This window comes from Panthera tigris, chromosome A3, assembly GCF_018350195.1.
Source record: "Panthera tigris isolate Pti1 chromosome A3, P.tigris_Pti1_mat1.1, whole genome shotgun sequence".
Taxonomy (NCBI): Eukaryota; Metazoa; Chordata; class Mammalia; order Carnivora; family Felidae; genus Panthera; species Panthera tigris.
Genome location: NC_056662.1, coordinates 66,972,986 through 66,990,313, shown reverse-complemented (window position 1 = coordinate 66,990,313; position 17,328 = coordinate 66,972,986). Strand labels below are relative to the sequence as shown.

Below are 17,328 nucleotides of genomic sequence, written 5' to 3'. Positions count from 1 at the left end.
GTGCTTTCCTCCATTTTCCCTGCCTCTAGGCTGGTTTACACATCCTTTCTTCCCAGCTAACCTCCTAATTGGTCATCTTCTAATATTGCCCTCCTCCCCACCAACCCAACCCTCTTTCTACTTTATAGCTAGAATGGTCTCTCTAAAACAAAAGTCAGATGCACATGCTTCTCATCACCACTTTCCTGCGGCTAAAGCCTAGACTTTTTAATATGGTTCACAAGGCCCTGCATGATATGCCCCCTGCTTGCTCTCAGACTTCAGCCTCTAACCATAGGAGACTACTCAGTGATCCCACATGCTGTCTCAGTGAAGATTCACATGCTCTCTGAATCCTCATGCCCTTGCACAGGTTCCCTTGCCCTGTTATCCCTTCCCCAACTCTTCTGGCCTCTCTGCCCCCTTCTCAACTTAGCTGACTTACTCATCATTCAGGTCTCAGCTTTAAAGTCTCTTCTGTGGTAGTCTTCCTTGACCCTCACCCCATAACTGCCCTCATCACACTCTCATGCTCCATTATAATTGCCTGTTTATGTATCTACCCCTCATTAGATCATGAGTTTTATGAAGGCAGGGCCCATACCATCACCTTCTAGCCAGTGCCTGGCACATGGTAGGGATTCAAATCTGTTGACTGAACAAGTGAATGTTAAAGCAATTCAAGTTCTTTAACATAAATGGAAGGCAGGTTTAAGGATGAGAAAGGTGAAATGAGATTAAAGAATAAGCAAGGCCCAGATATAGAGGAGATCACATCTCAGGCAGAAGTTTGATTTTGATTCTGTCAGTAAGAGGGAGATGGATAAATCTTACTCCCCAAATTCACATTCACTCGAGATGATCAGTTGGTTTATCTCCCCGTACCACATCACCTCTGAACTTCAGCTTATGCTGATTCCCTGCCTAAAATTCCACTCCTGTTTCAATCACATCTCACCTGCTCTCTGAAGCTTTCCCTGGCTCATCCAGACCCTCCCATTTCCTTAAGATTCCACAACATCTTAAGCAGGTACTACATAGTCTGTTACTTGATTGCATTCTCTGTTTCACTGTGTGCTGTTATCTACTATGGGTTACCTCATCCTTCTGTAAACCCAAATATAAGGAAGAGTGGCTGTAAACAAATAAAAAAGGAGGTGATGTTAAAAAGATAAAGTAAAGGGGCGCCTGGGTGGCGCAGTCGGTTAAGCGTCCGACTTCAGCTTGGGTCACGATCTCGCGGTCCGTGAGTTCGAGCCCCATGTCAGGCTCTGGGCTGATGGCTCAGAGCCTGGAGCCTGTTTCCGATTCTGTGTCTCCCTCTCTCTCTGCCCCTCCCCCGTTCATGCTCTGTCTCTCTCTGTCCCAAAAATAAATAAAAAACGTTGAAAAAAAAATTTTTTTTTAAAATAAAAAAATAAAGTAAATAAGAAAATACAAAAATAAATAAAATAATAAAAATAATTTAAAAAATTTTTAATAAAAAAATAAAATAAAAATAAAAAATAAAAAGTAGATGGTGTACACAAACATTGCAAAGAACATACAAATGAACATTATCCTTCCAAATCATCTTTATTCAAAATAATCGTAGAACTCTTCTCTGGAAAGGGCTTTAGATCTATCTTATGAACTGTATAAGAAATAGATTTGTTCATTATAACCCAAACAAATTTGTTTGGGCCCAAACAAATTTATTCAGCTTGCTCACCCACGTTCTTTTTCAGACTCTGCCTCTGAATGACTTTTATATGTAATTGTAATAGCATATTCGATCAGAAAAGCAGAACCACTATGAGTGATATAGATTGAGGGACTTAGACTTTACACAGTTATGAGAGGTGAAGATGCCTGTTGCCTCTGTGTCTGGGGTGGGCCTGAGGTTTCTTTAGACCAGCAGGGCCAGCAGTCAGGAAGGAAATCTGACATGAGGTGTGAGAGAATGAGGACAGACTGAACCCCATGTGGGTCTCTCTCTACTGCCACCTGCAGAAGGAGCTTTGCCCCAGAGCTGTACCTGTGTCTGGTGTCTGACCCTAGAGTCAGAGACCTGGGGCAGCAGTGCCTTGGCAGCTCCTCTGAACCCTGCTGCTGCACCAGGTCCACAAAGGGAGCCCCATGGACCAACAACGTGTGCAAGCTGCAGTGACACTTGATACCCTATGCTAACCTGCAAATTCTCTCATGACCAACCCTGAACCAGCAGTGTACCCAGAAGGACATTCTGGGAAATGTAGTTCAGCTAACTAAGTTGATGGAAAACATAAACGGCGCAGTTATAAAACTCAAGCTGACCTCCAAGAGACAGTTTGCCACCACTGAAAGCAAATGCCAGTATAAGAGTTCCTGAAGAAGCTGGACACAAGCAAGGGTAGAATTTGTGGAATGAGTAGCAAATGCATCCACGAAGTTCAGATTGATTTCTTTCAAAAAAGACAATGTTCATTTGGATATATAACATTCTATTTCTTTATGGGGGGGGGGGTGAGTCATAGTATTTTATAGTCATTCCTTCTATTTTCATCATTTTCCCCTCTGGTTCTCAAGTATACAAATCTTTTTTTGGTGGTGGTGGTGGTGGTGGTTATATTTTAGCTCAAATGAGTATTGTGGCTCATTCATAAGTTGTTCAAAAATAATGCAGAGGAATGAGTAGGTCCTGGGAAAGTATCCTAGAGCTGGCTAATTCCTTCCTCCTACCCAGGAAGGATATTCTTGCTACTTTCTCTTCTTATGGATATACTTCCTAACTGTAGATTTTAGAGTCCATTTTTTTCTTGGGACTTGTGGCCCTCTGGCCTTTCACCACTTGTGTGCAAGTTGTTATATGGCATATGTCAGCTTCCTTATTTTAGCTCTTTCTAAAGTCTTTCTTCTTTTGCGTTGATAATTTTAATACAGATGATCTTATTCTGGTCACCCTAGGCAAATCCAGAGGTCAGCAAAAACTGTCTGTGTGTGTAAAAAAAACCCTAAATAACAGATGACATGGTTGATGCATCACACTTCAGTCAGCTTGATCCCAGTTTCTTTTTTTCATTTCTTGAACAAAACCCAGAGGCTTTTGATACCTAATATGATTACTAATGCATCTATCGCCTGGACCACTGCTGCTGAATTTTTAAAAATTGTATTAAAATACGCAAACAAATGAACTATTCTAACCATTTTTGGGCGTATGGTTCAGTAGTGGTAAGTACATGCACAATGCTGTGCAACCAATCTCCAGAGCTCTTTTCATCCTGCAAAACTGAAACTCTGTACCCATTAAATAACTCCTCATTCTCCCCTCCCCCCCAGCTCCTGGATACCACCCTTTTACTTTCTGTCTCTATGAATCTGGCCACCCTAGGTACCTCATGTAAGTGGAACCCTATAGGATTTGTCTTTTTGTGACTGACTTATTTCACTTAATATAATGTCCTCAGAGTTCATCCATGTTGTAACTGATGAGAGAATTTTCTTCATTTTTAAGGCTCAATACTATTCCATTTATTTTATTTACCCATCCATCCATCATTAGACACATGGGCTGCTTCCACCTTTTTGATCTTGTGAATAATGCTGCAATGAACATGAGTGTAGAATATCTCTTTGTGACCCTGCTTTCAGTTGTTTGGGGTATACACCCAGAAGTGTAATTGCTGGATCACATGTTAATTCTATTTTTAATTTCTTGAGGAACTCCCATACTGCTTTCCATAGCACTATTTTACATTCCCACCAAAAGTGCACAAGTGTTCCAATTTCCCCACATCCTCACCAACACTTGTTATTTTCTGTAAGTTTTTCTTTTTATTTTTTTTTATCTTTATTTTTTGAGAGAGAGAGAGAGACAGAGTCAGAGCAGGGGAGGAACAGAGAGAGAGGGAGACACAGAATCTGAAGCAGGCTCCAGGCTCTGAGCTGTCAGCACAGAGCCTGACATGGGGCTTGAACTCATGAACTGCTAGATCTTGACCTGAGCTAAAGTCAGAGGCTCAACCGACTGAGCCACCCAGGCACCCCTGATTTGCATTTCCTTAATAATTAGCAATGTTGAGCATCTTTTCATGTACTTGCTATCCATTTGTACATCTTCCTGGTAGAAATGTCAGTAACTCATTTCATTTTATTGCTCAATAGTATCCCATTGTATTAATGTGCTACAGTTTATTTATCCATTCACATACAGAAGGACATCTTGATTGCTTCTAAGAATGCTTCTGTAACAATTGTGTGCGGGTTTTTGCATAAACATAATTTTTTAACTCATTTGGATAAATATCAAGGAGCATGACTACTTGGATCAAATGGTAGAGTACATTTAGTTTTGTAAAAAAAACAAAACAAAGAAACTCAAACTGCCAAATTGTCTTCCGAAGTGGCAGTACCATTTTGTATTCCCACCAGCAATGAAGGAGAGTTACTGTGGCTCCACAATCCTGTCAGCATTTGGTGTTGTCAAAGAGTAGAAGTTGGAATAGATGATATTATGCCCACCACTTCCCCTAAGCCATGCTTTGGGGCTCCTACTGCTGTACTGAAATATATGTTTTGATGTCTTTCTTGAGGACAAGGACTGCTTCTCATCTTGGTATAGGAAGAAATATAGGGTCTGGCAAAAAATAAATGTTCACTATTTGTGTAAAAAGTAAGGAAGGAAGGAAGGAAACAGCCAGAGACACACATTTTGTATGCACTTTGCATCTGTGATTCTCCTATGCCTCATCCCACCTTTCAGCCTGGCCCCCAGGCCACGTTCTTTTTCTTTAACTCATAATTCCCCAACTCAAGGGAAAATATCCTTGCTGGACCGTGATTCTCAAAAGGAAGATTAGAAGAGTCCCAGTGACTTAAAAGGAATAATACTTGGTTAGCCCCTGAACAGATGCTGGCACTTTCTAAGGGAAGAATCTCATTGTAGGTTGTGCTGTTCTATGAACATTGGCCCTTGGCCAACCCAGAACTGAGGAACTTTCCTCCCTTCACTGAACATCTAGAAATATATTTTTGGGGTTTTTTTTTTTTAATTTGTTTTACAATAGGAATGCATGACTTTAGTAAGCAGAGGGACCCAGGATTTTTTAACTATAAAAATACACTTTATTCTTGGTAGAACATTGGTGAGAATGTTACTGTGCTCTATTTTTGTTGATTATTGTATTGAAATATATATGTATAATGTGAACAATATTTTGAGAATATTTTCACCCTTCATAACCCATAGTTCCTAGTTTTATTGAGGTTCCCATATTAACCAGAGTTTCTTCCATAGTGTAGAGAAGACAGATACTCCTTCAGCCATTTAGCCATGAAGCATGGTGTCCCCAAGGGCACTTTATTATTAGCTATGGATAATAGCTAGGATAGGAGACTATGATAAGGATTGTTCATTCTGAAGAGGTAGAAGTGTGTGAAAGGAGAGACATGAGATCCAAAGGGAGATAGAGATGGTCAAAAGTCAATGCCAGGGATCTAAACTCTCCTTCCCAGCTGAGCCTCAAGATGAGGAGACTGTAGAGACAACTGGTTAGGTGCTGAGGTGCTCAAATCACTAGGATTCAATTACTCCATTCTCCAGGCATGGTATAACCCTAGGCTTCTAGGAGCCCAGTCTTTATCTTCTCTACATCCAACAGGGAGGGGGCATGATGGTGTGATCTCAGAGAGGACAGGCGAGCAGAGAAGCATACTTGGCTCCCTACAGCCTGTGTGTGGCATACAGAGAATCTAGCAGTTCCCAAGCACCTTAGCAAGGCAACACAAAGGGGCAAAGGCCTGATGGAATAACCAGCCTCAAGTCAGGATGAAGATGCCTCAGTAGGTAGTGCTTTTAAAAAATCAGACTCTAGGTATGGGTGCCAGTGAGAGACAAAAGACTAGATGAGGCCAGTCTAGGGGCCAGGCTAGGAAGCAGAGGTCACTCAGTGGACCTGAGTCTTCTTCTCTTCTGGTGCCATGAAGTCATATAAGCTTCCACATAACTTGAAACGTCATCTTGAAAAGGGGTAGGAGAGGAAGTGGGAGAACTAAGCATTTATGTAAACTTGGGGTCATTCAAAAGAGATTATTTAGATGGCACAAATAGAGATACTGGTGATTTGCAAGTTTAAAGATTGTTTCTTCCTCTTACTATTCCTGGGTAGGGAGCTTGATGGGAAAATTAGATCAGCTAAGGGAAAATAAGAAGTTTCCTTTCCTTTATACAATTGAGTGGTACAATGTATATATGCTGCCCTGCACATGTGGTGGTAGTTTGATGACTTCAATTGTTTTCCCCTTGGCTTTGTGTACTTTCTTGATTTGCACAATATTCAGTCTGAGGGTCATTGGAAAACAAAGTACACACACACACACACACACACACACACACACACACACACACGTTGTAATATTGTAACCCAGTTACTACCATGACCACTGCTGATTTTGAGTCACCAGGCTCCACACCTGGTCTGAGGTTACCCTAGGTTCTAAAATCACCTGGAACACTTCTGTGAGCTGTCACTAAAATATTTTGCTGACTTTCTTCATCCCAACTTTATATCCTTCTAGCAGAAACGTCCAGGAATTGTGTTATACTACCAAATTCTTAGAAGTAGTTTTCAGAGTGTTTTATTTGTATTGTCTCATATAATGCCAACAACTCTGTGAGTTAGATGGAAGAAATGGTAGTAGTTCTATTTTACAGTTAAAAACAAACAAACAAAAACAAAAAAAAACTAAGCTCAGAAGCTTAAGTTGGGGCCCAGTCATAAAAACAGAAAGCAAACTAGGTCCTTCAACAGAGAGAATTTATTATAGGGAATTGGCTGCAGGCATTTGTATACTGGAACTGCTCATACTGATGTGGGGTCGGGAGGGAATGGTCAAGAAAGGATTCTTGAGACATTTTTGGTGCAAAAAGGTGTTTTCATTATGGCACAGGGATAGGACCAGTGGGCAGAAAGAGCTGCACTTTTGCTGTATGAACCTGGTGGTTATATGCTTACTGCTCAAGGGGGAGGGGACGTGCAATGAGTATTAGATCATAAATGTCTTCTGTGAATTTCTACTCTTAAAACTACTTTTGCAAGATTTCTCCAGTGCTTATCATTCAGCTCAATGTTAACTATCGGTGAGATGTACAGGCAGTCATGTGACCCTTTAAGAATGTAGAAGCCAGCAACTATTTGATCATTATCACAACTATAAGTCAGCCTTCTGGGCTAAAGGTAAATGTTTTTCTGCTTCTATCCCTCATCAGTACCAGCTTAACTCCAGTGATGTCATGTTGGTAGTTGAAAATTATCCACAGTAAATTATTTATTTATGAAAATCAGCAATCATGAAAATTACAAATCAGGGTTCTTTTTGTTTTTGTTTTTCTGGAGACCTGGTTATTAAATATTCACCATCACACCACTGGTTATAGGATTGGAGGACTGGGGTGGGGAGTGGGGGGAGGGAACATTGCTCCTCATCAGGCTCTGCACTGGCAGCACAGAGCCTGCTTAGGATTCTGTCTCTACCTCTGTCTGCCCCTCCTCCTCTCATGTGTGCACACCTTGCTCTCCCTCTCTTTCTCTCTCTCTCTCTCTCAAAATAAATAAATGAACTTAAAAAGGGGGAGGGGAACATTAAAGTAACGCAGAAATAGTGAATGGAGAAAGTGGCTACCACCCCAGGACTGGGAAACAAAGGAGAGAGGTAGGCTTATGAAAATCTAGGAGCTCAGAGGAGAGGCTCAGAGCCTGGGCTCAGACTATGGCGGGGGGGGGGGGGGGGGGGGGGGGGGGGGGGAGGGGAGTCACCTCCTTGAGGGGACGCAATGATGCTGCATGGGGGTGCTAAAGGCAACCGGAGGCCAGAACCTACCACCAACGCTTTGGGGGAGGTTGACAGGAATAGCGAGGCAACCAATGAGTGTGTCCTTCCCCCTCCTACCTTAAGCCCCCTCTAGCGCCCCTATTGGCAAAACTTAACAGGAGCAGCAACAAAAGAGAAATGTTTTCAGAGTTCCAGCTGCAGCATTTCAAAGTCACATACAGAGGGTGGGTTGGGATGCGAATCAATTACTAACTCGCACATTAAGCAGTTTGCCTAAGGTTACATAGTAAGTGTGGTCTGTCTTGCTCACTGCAATGTCTCGGTGCCTAGAAAAGTGCCTAGTATATAATATACACTCAGTAAACATTTGGGTGAGGAAGGAAAGACGGCAAGCTAGACTAGTCCAATTCTACAGCACACATTTAAAAGCAAAGAGTCCAAAATATCCCTGGTGGTCTGACCCACTGTGTAAGCACAATCATAGCACCAAGTATGTCTATACTTGACCCACTCTCTCCCAGTTTGGCTGTAGGAACTAACTAAGGAGGTACTACTGCCTGGTGCTTTGGAGAAATGTAGATCTGGATTCAAATCCCAATTCCACTAGTCAAGAGTTGTGTGGCTTTGGGCAGATTACTCAGCATCCCTAAGCCTTGGTTTCCTCATCTGTATAATGGAGATGGTAATGATGTGCGAGCCTTAAATGAGGTAATTGTGCGTGGCACCTGTTCAATCAGTGCTCACTGTTACCATCACTCCCACCCCAACCCCAGAAGGGTGAGCAGATAAGTGGTAGGCTGAGGCCAGTCAGGGACTAGCGAGCCTGTTGTTGTCCGCTTTCCACCCGTGCTCGTCAGAGCTGGCCAAGACCTGGGCTGGAGGAGTAGGGGTCTGATCACGGCTGACACAGTCAAGCCCAGGGTTGGAAGATGGAGGCCACGTTGGCCAGGCCCAGGGCTCTGCAGCCCAGCAGGGTTCCATACGCCTCGCTTGGCACCTCATTCTCTGGAACCTGGAGATCGGAATCTGTGTTTCCCAATAGTTCCACGTTTCAAAGCAAGTTTACTCTAGCCCGAGACAAACGCGGGTGTGGCGGTTCCTTACATTCAAAACGAAACAAAAGAAAAGAAAACAAAGAGAACCCCCGCCCCCAACCCAGGAAGGCCTGCGGACTTTTCCCAGGCAAATGTGCAGTGGGAGAGGAGCGGGTTCCTTTGCGGCTGCTGCCCGGCTCCAGAGCTTAGGAATACAGCCTCTTGGTGCTCCGGTTCGGGGTCCTGAGCCTCCAAGGCACCGGGGCCGCAGCAATGGGGTTCGCCCTGCCCAGCTCAGGTCCCCACCGAGTGCCCAGTCGGCTCCAGGACCGGGGAAGGCGGGCGCACAGCCGAGCTGCAAGCGCCCCGCCCCGGGAAGCACCCGCTCCCCCTGCCGGAATCCCGGGAATGTCGCCGGTCCGGAAAGCAGCTGGACGGCCTCTGGGCAGAGGGAGAGGTCAAACCTGGAATTTTCTTGGGCGCTTTTGCACAATATCCCCCCAAGCGCTTCAGTCCCATGACGTAGAAACCCACGGGGGGACGAAAAGGAAGCTGCCTACTTTTTCTCCGGGAAGACTTAGTCGCAGCAAAGGCACTCAGTCCCCGCTCGTATTCCCCCCAGATGCCTTTTTCAGGCTCGAAAGATCCCTTCTTTGTGTCTGAGAGAGGAAGCCCTTTCTCGCTTGGAAACCGACAGGGCCACCCCCGGGGTGGCGTTTCCAGCTGGATTGTCGCCATCTCGTGGCAGGATTGGGTGGCCACATTGGTGCATAGGCCAGACCACCCTGCCTACGACTTTCTTGGGTCTCCAAGTACCTTTCCTTCTTTCCCCAACCAGTTAGCAATGGACATTTAAAAATCATGTTCTCAGGGCATAGGAGTTGAAGTGTAATGCCTGCGTCCTCCCCACCTTCCAATTGCGTGTGCATGTGTCTTCCTAACGGCAACCAAGCGTTACTGGAGACTCCAGGAGAGAGCAGATGCCTTACTGAGGGGTTCTGCCTCCTTAGGCACCATGAGCAACTAGAACGAGGGGCCAATCCCCCACCAATTTCCCATGATACAAACTAATGATTAAGAAGACAGAGACGCACACTGTCTTGTTCCCACTGGTTTGTAATGTTATTATACTTGATGAGTATTATTAAAGGACCCCTGTTATTAAAGACTCCCTATTATTATTGTTGTTATTATTATTATTTAGCATTTATAATATATTCTGAATTTTCAAAGCACTCAAAGACTATTATCTCCCCCAGCTTTCCAAACACTCCAGAGAGGCAGTCTTCACTTTATAAAATAAGGAAACTGAGGCACTGTAATTAGTGCAAAGTTGATGGATTGATGAGTCAACAGTAGTCATTTCTTCCCAGATGATTATTGTCTTACTCCAAAGTGTCATAGACGCCAGTAGATGGTAAATAGACACCCTAACTTGGGAAACTAGTTCTCTCAGCCACTTTTATGACCCATTGTAATCACATTAGAAACCCAGTCCCAGGAGTTTAAAACTTCCAAGTTATGTGTTCATTGCAATGAGCATATGGATGATGTTAATTGTATTTTATTTTATTTTTATAAGTCAAACACAACCCATTAAAAAAAAAAGCAGGGATGTTGCAATCAATAAACCAGATGTATCTTGATTTGGAGAATAAATTGGTTTTCAAGACAAATACCCCATTCATTAGACACAACAAGCATAAAAAAGACCAATAAAAACCAATCATCTTATTTTAGTGTCTATTATCCTTTCAGAGACAAGAAAAACTATTTTCTGCTTTCAGATTTTGTTTCTTCTTTCCAAAGAAGATTTCAGTCTTATCAGTAGCCACACTCATATTACCACAGTGCCTTAAGTTCCTTCAATAACAGCTTTCTCTCCAAAAGCAACAACAAAATAAATTACCTTGCTCTGCTCATAGAAAGTGCTCCTCTTCTTCCTCCCACCCCCTCAGAGAGAGAGAGAGAGAGAGGAGAGAGAGAGAGAGAGAGAGATCCTGTCATTCTAGAAGTTTCCAATGGAAAGCTTTAGGCTTGAATTCAGAGCTGTGTCATGGTTGAGGCGAAGGAGAGTTTGAGAGACTTGTTCTACCATCAGTTGCTGAGTTAGCCTAGCCCCCCCCCCACCCCCCCCCCCCGCAAAGATACAATGTTGAGGAAGCTTGTCCTGGGAGCCTTCCCATAACCTTTAATGTTCTCTTTTTACCCAGTTCTTACCCAAAATAATAAACATCTAGATGTGCATTTTTTAAGGAAGTTAAGGGAGTTATTTGTTAGTTTGGGGTCTATCAGGTTGGCCTTCTCAACCTTTCTTTACATTCATTCAAGGGGTTCATTTGCTCAGAAGGAATGTATTTATAAATTGTATTAATAAATAGCTACAGTTAGTAGACCTATGATAAATTATTAATCCTATGCAGCAATCCTTTGAAGTAGATTTTCATTATCCCCGTTTTACAGGTAAGAAAACTAAAGTTCAAAAAAGCTCAGATAACCTGCCCATAGTCCCACAGCTAGGGAAGAGCCAGGATGGGTATACAAGGCTGCAACTTCTGTACACACAGAAATATGGAATTACTTACACTCACGGGAGTCCTTCAGGCAGGAAAACAAGATGCAGGGGTGTGATAGGTATATAGGAAATAAGTTAAAAAATAATAGAGTGACAAAACATTCCCAGTCAGTAGGGAAAGAGTCCTGTGTACATACCCACCATTTACTGTGTCTATAGAGTGGACTCCTATAGGGCCAGATTGTAGGAGTTCAGTTTGCCAGCCAACCTCATCTTTTTGCTTTCCCTCTTAGGCCAGCTGGACAAGGTGGGATAGAATGATTAGTCAATGGAGAAGCACATGACTCTCCAAACTCTTTCCGACTCCACCTTCCAGCCAGTGGGGAGGAAGGTTCTTCAAGGAGATTCCAACCTTTGCCAGATACAAAGAGAGTCCAAAGCCCTAGGCAATCCCAGTTGAAAAACAAATATATAGGCGTTTACTAGTGTGGTAAATGGGATTTTTCTGGGGGGAGCAGGATACACTGAGAAAGAAAGGGTGACATAACAATGGGGGAGGCAATTTCCACTCAATCGTGAGATTTAAAAAATTGGTTGGGAATTGTTAGACAATATAGAATGGTGTTTGAGAGTAGTTTTCTGGAGCCAGGCTGTCTGGATTGAAATACCAGCTCCATCATTTATTAGCTGTGTGAACTTCAGCCAGTAATTTGGCCTTTTCTATGCCTCGGTTTCTTCATCTGTAAAACAGGAGTGATTGTAGTATCTGCCTCCTAAGGTTGATGTGAAGATTATGCAAATTAATGTATATGCTTTGAACAGTGTCTGGTCCATGGTACGCACAAATATTAGTTTCTATTATCATTATAGTGGAAAGAAACTTTTCAACCAAACTTATCTGTGCTCCTAACACTGCTGGGTGATCCTAGGTAATTTATGCAACCTCCCAGAGCTTTACTGTCCTCATCTATAGCATAGGGTAATAACACGATCTTGTGAGGCCATTGTGAGGATTAAGTGAGTTATGCATAAAAATATTCATCATAATTTTGGTCATAAGTAGTGATTTAGTAAATTCCCATTTCCTTCCTTTCTTCGATTTAGCATTAATGATTTTTTTTTTTTGGTGTGTTTAGTGGTGGGAAAAGAATAGTAAAATTGAAAATATGCATAATCGAGAAATATATCTTATAAGTAAACTAAATTGAAATATAAATTGAAATATATTTTATGATTAAAAAGAGAACTCTTTGCCTTATAGGGGTGTCACAGCACCTAGATACAACATGGCAACCAAGCAAGGCTATTCCTCAGGAAAACTGTAAGGTATGTCAACAGCAAGTCTATCTTCCCTTTTCCGTGCAGTGTTTTGGTCAGGTTCAACCTTGCCTCTTTCCAGACTGTCTGACAGCAGAATCTTGGGGAGAAGAGGGGGAGTAGGGTGAGGAAAGGGACTTGGAATGACTCACTGAGGGACTACAATGTTCACCATTGCTTTAGCTCCTTTCCCTTTTTCCTGAAGCCACAGTCAGCGGGGCTGAGGTGGAGGGAGAGGTTCAGTTTGGGCTAGTGACTCTCTGAGAAGCCCTGGGTCAGGGTAGGGTAGTTACCTACATCCCTGTTCCTCGAAAGACAGAATCAGCAACATCTAGGAGCTTGTTAGAAATGCAAAAGCTTAGGTCCCACCCCAGGCCTACTGAATCGTAACATATGACAAGATTCCCAGGAATTTAGATGCACATCTAGGTTTGAGGACTGAGCTAGAGCCTATGGAGTCTACTGTAGCCGCTGATCTGATTGGATGGCTGGCATTGGGACTTTTACTTCAAATTGTATATCTCTTTTTCATTTCCTCTTTCCTGAATCCACACTGTGTGCTTTATAAATGGAGATGACAATGGCCTACTATGGCAAAAGTGGCTACTTTAATTGATCAGAACTCTCAAGAGGCCCAGAAGTGGAAGATGGTCCAGATGACAATTGAAAACTCACTTTGGAGGCAAGAGGGCAAAGATCTGTCAGTCAGGTGGTATCTATGGAGTACTCACTGTACACCAGGTCCCTACTATGTGCAAGCACTCTGGGTGACACAAACAAATAGCACGGTGCCATGGAAAGCACTGGACTGGAAGTGTTCAGGAGATTGGGGACCGGGTCCAAACCTCCCTTTTAAGTAGCTGGGCAATTCCCCTTACCCCCCAGCATCTTTGTTTCCCATCTGAAAAACCCACGAGTCAGATTAGAAGACCCTAAATTCCCATCCAACTCTAAAAGCTCTGTAATTCCAATAATTCCAGCCCCAAAACCTTAGTCTAATTTGGTGGACAAAATGATTTTAAATGATTACACATGAAACAGAGGGCAACCCAGGACAGGATGTGATTAAGGGCTGAGTTGTGCGGAACTGGCAGCGTAGGGATTAAGGACTCCTGGAAGCTGTGTGTAAAGAGCAGGGTCTGGAACCTCCCTAAACTCCTCCCCTCGGTCCCAGAGCCAATACAGAAGGGGGCGGGCTGGACTTTCACGCTAGGCCACAAGGTGTCGCTGTCATGATGTGAAATCCATGGCTGGCAGGGATGCTTCCTGGGAAAACCTTTGCTGCCCATCTGGGTAAAGGGACAACGCTAGCTTCCAGACCTGAAAACACAGGTTTCTAAGGGTGCTGAGCAGCTTAGAGCACACGGTTGTCTTTTGTCTAAGCAGAAATCAGTGTGTACCCTCTGCCCTGCCCAGATTGACTCAGACACCACAAAAGAAGTGACAAGCAAGAATGTCAGTGCAGGACGCATAAAGGAGCCCGCCTTACACACGCGCGCGCGCGCACACACACACACACACACACTTTTTGGACATCGAGGTATCAGGACCACCCCCCTTCCTTCCCACACTGGGTCTCTACCCCACAGGTCAGCTCCTTGCTTGCCCAGAAGGCAACAAGGAATACTAGCCTAAACCAGAAGCCTTCGCTTCACTTGCTCACCCCCAGGAGAGTTTGCTCTGGCGGTGGAGACAAGAGGCTTCAGCACAGAAGCCTAAGACTCTAGGCTAGTCACTGTCCTGGAGTGAGCAGTGTCTACCCCAAAGCCACCAGCACTCAACATTCTCTCCATGTCATTTCCCTCGAAAGGGGGATGTGTGTGAGTGAAAAGTAGTGTTTATTAAGGCTCTACTATGTGCTGAGCTCTGACCAAGGTGCTTTACATATATTGCTCATGGGTCCACTTCCTCTGCACTGGTTCCCACTACTCACTCTCACTTTGCCCCCCTGAAAAACAACACAAACAAACTGAAAACCTCTAAATCTCCTAGGGAAATAACCAACAGTTACTCTGATGTGTAGGCGAAAGTGCACAGAACTTGCAGCCCCCACACCTTGGACATTTTCAGTTCTGTTTCTTGAAAATCATGTGACAATACATATATCATTTAACCTTTCTGAGCCTCAATTTCCACATCTGTAACGTAAAGCAAAGTTATATAGAAACAATTTTTTTGTGTTTAATTTTGTTGTTTTGATTTTTTTTTCTTGAGGTGTAATTTACATACTACAAAGTGCACATATCATCAGTGTATAGCCCATTGAATTTTCAGGCTAACCATCCCAACACCCAGACTAAAAACAGAACACTGCCAGTATCCCAGAGCCCATTACCCCCTCTTCCAGTCACTAACCTTCCCCCCTCCCTCCCACCAAGGTACATACTAGCCTGACTTGTAAGAACACAAATTCGTGTTTGCTATTTTTATATTTAATATAAGTGGAATCATACAATATGTACTCCTTCATTTCTGGTTTCTTTCACTAAACATCTTGTTTTTACAGGTAGCAATAGTTTGTTTTTTATTTTTGGAAGTGGTGGTGGGGAACATAAGCAGGCGAGGGGAGAGAGAGAAGAGGAGAGACAAGTGGGCTGTGCTGTCAGCATACAGCCTGACATGGGGCTCAGACTCACAAACCATGAGATCTTGACCTGAGCCAAGGTCAAGAGTCAGATGCTTAACCAGCTGAGCCATCCAGGCACCCAATGGTTTGTTCTTTATACTTGCTGTATAGTATTTCACTGTGAATATACAACAATTTATCCACTCTATAGCTGATGGATATTTGGGTAATTGCTTGTTGGGGGACTATCATAAATAGTGCTTCTCTGAACATTGTAGTATCTCTTTCTCTTTTTTTTTTCAATTTTTAAAATCGTGGTTAACATGAAATTTACCACCTTACCCATTTTTAAGCGTGCAGTTCAGTGGTATTAAATACATTCATAATTTTGTGCAACCATCACCAAAAAAATCTCCAGAACTCTTTTCATCTTATAAAACTGAAACTCTATACCCATTAAACACTAACTCTATTTCCTCCTCCCTCCAACTTCTGGTAGCCACCATTCTATTTTCTGTCTCTATGATTTTGATTACTCTGAGTACCTTATATCTTTTGGTGAACATTTTGTATTCATTTCTGTTAGACACAGTATCTGTTAGACTAATATCTCTCATGAATGTAAATGCAAAAATCCTCAACCAAATATCAGCAAGTCAAATCCAACAATGTAAAAAAGAAAGACATTCCGCAATTAAGTGGGATTTGTATCAGGTATGTGAAGCTGGTTAAACATTCAAAAATCAATGAATGTAATAAATCGTATCGGTAGGTTCAAGAAGAATACATCACATGATCATATCAACAGATGCAGATAAAGCATTTGACAAAATCACATTCATGATAAAAACTTTCAGTAAATTAGAAATAGAGGGAAACTTCTTCAACTTGATAAAGAATAGCCACACAAATCTGTAGCTAACATCATACTTAATCGTGAGAAGCCCAAAGCTTTACCACTAGTATCAGGAACAAGGAGCAACGTTGTCCTCTCTCACCCTCTCCCACTACTTTTCAACATCATACTGGAAATTCTAGCTAATGCACTAAGAGAAGAAAATGAAAAATATGTATGTGTGTATATATATGTATATATATATGGAAGAAATAAAACTATCTTTGTTTGCAGATGACATGATTGTCTATGTAGAAAATCTGAAGGAATCAATAAAAACAATCCTGAAACTAATAAGTGATTATAACAAACTTTTAGGATACAAAGTTAGTTTACAAGTCACTTTTGTATATACCAGAAGTGAAGTAGTGGAATTTGAGATTAAAACCACAATACCATTTCCATTAGCATCTCTCAAAATGAATTGCTTAGGTATTTATCTAACAAAATATGTATAAAATCTATATGAGGAAACCCATGAAACTGTGATGAAAGAAATCAAAGAAGAGCTAAATAAGTGGGGAAATATTCTATATTCATGGGTAAGAAGACTCAATATTGTCAGTATATCCGTTCTTCCCACTTTTATCTGTAGATTCAATGCAATCCCACTCATAATCTCAGCAAATTATTTTGTGGATATTGACAAATGGATTCTAAAGTTTATATGGAGAAACTGAGACCCAAAATAGCCAACACAGTATTGAAGGAGGAAAACGAAGTTGGAAGACTGACAAGACCCAAATTTAAGACTAACTATAAAGCTACAGTAATCAACACAATGTGGTACTGGTGAAAAAAATAGACAAATTGATCAGTGGAACAGAATAGAGAGTCCAGAAATAGATCCACACACAAATGTAGTCAATTGATTTTTCACAAAGAGCAAAGACAAATCATTGGAGCAAAGATAGTTTTTTTTCAAAAAATCATCCCAGAACAACTGGATAGCCACATACAAAAACATTAATTTAAATGCAGACTTTACACACTTCCTAAAAATTAATTCAAAAGGGTCACAGACCTATGCATGAAACACACAACTATAAAACTCGTAGAAGATAACTTAGGAGCAAATCCAGATGACCTAGGGTTTGGCAACAACTTTTTAGATGCAGCACCAAAGGTGTACTCTATGAAAGAAAGAAATGTTAGGCTGGATTTCATTAGAGTTAACAAAAAAATTCCACTCTGTGAAAGATATTGTCAAGAGAAGCTACAGACTGGGAAA

At 42.2% G+C, this 17,328-nt stretch overlaps 1 long non-coding RNA gene across 1 annotated transcript in view; it reads left to right on the top strand.

Moving 5' to 3' along the window:
- Positions 1-12,643, top strand: part of LOC122237018 — a 93,329-nt gene extending 80,686 nt beyond the window's left edge. Inside the window, exon 3 of the long non-coding RNA XR_006215214.1 lies at positions 12,581-12,643. This is a non-coding gene — a long non-coding RNA (uncharacterized LOC122237018). The remainder of the gene's footprint in view (positions 1-12,580) is intronic.
- Positions 12,644-17,328: the final 4,685 nt, after the last annotated feature.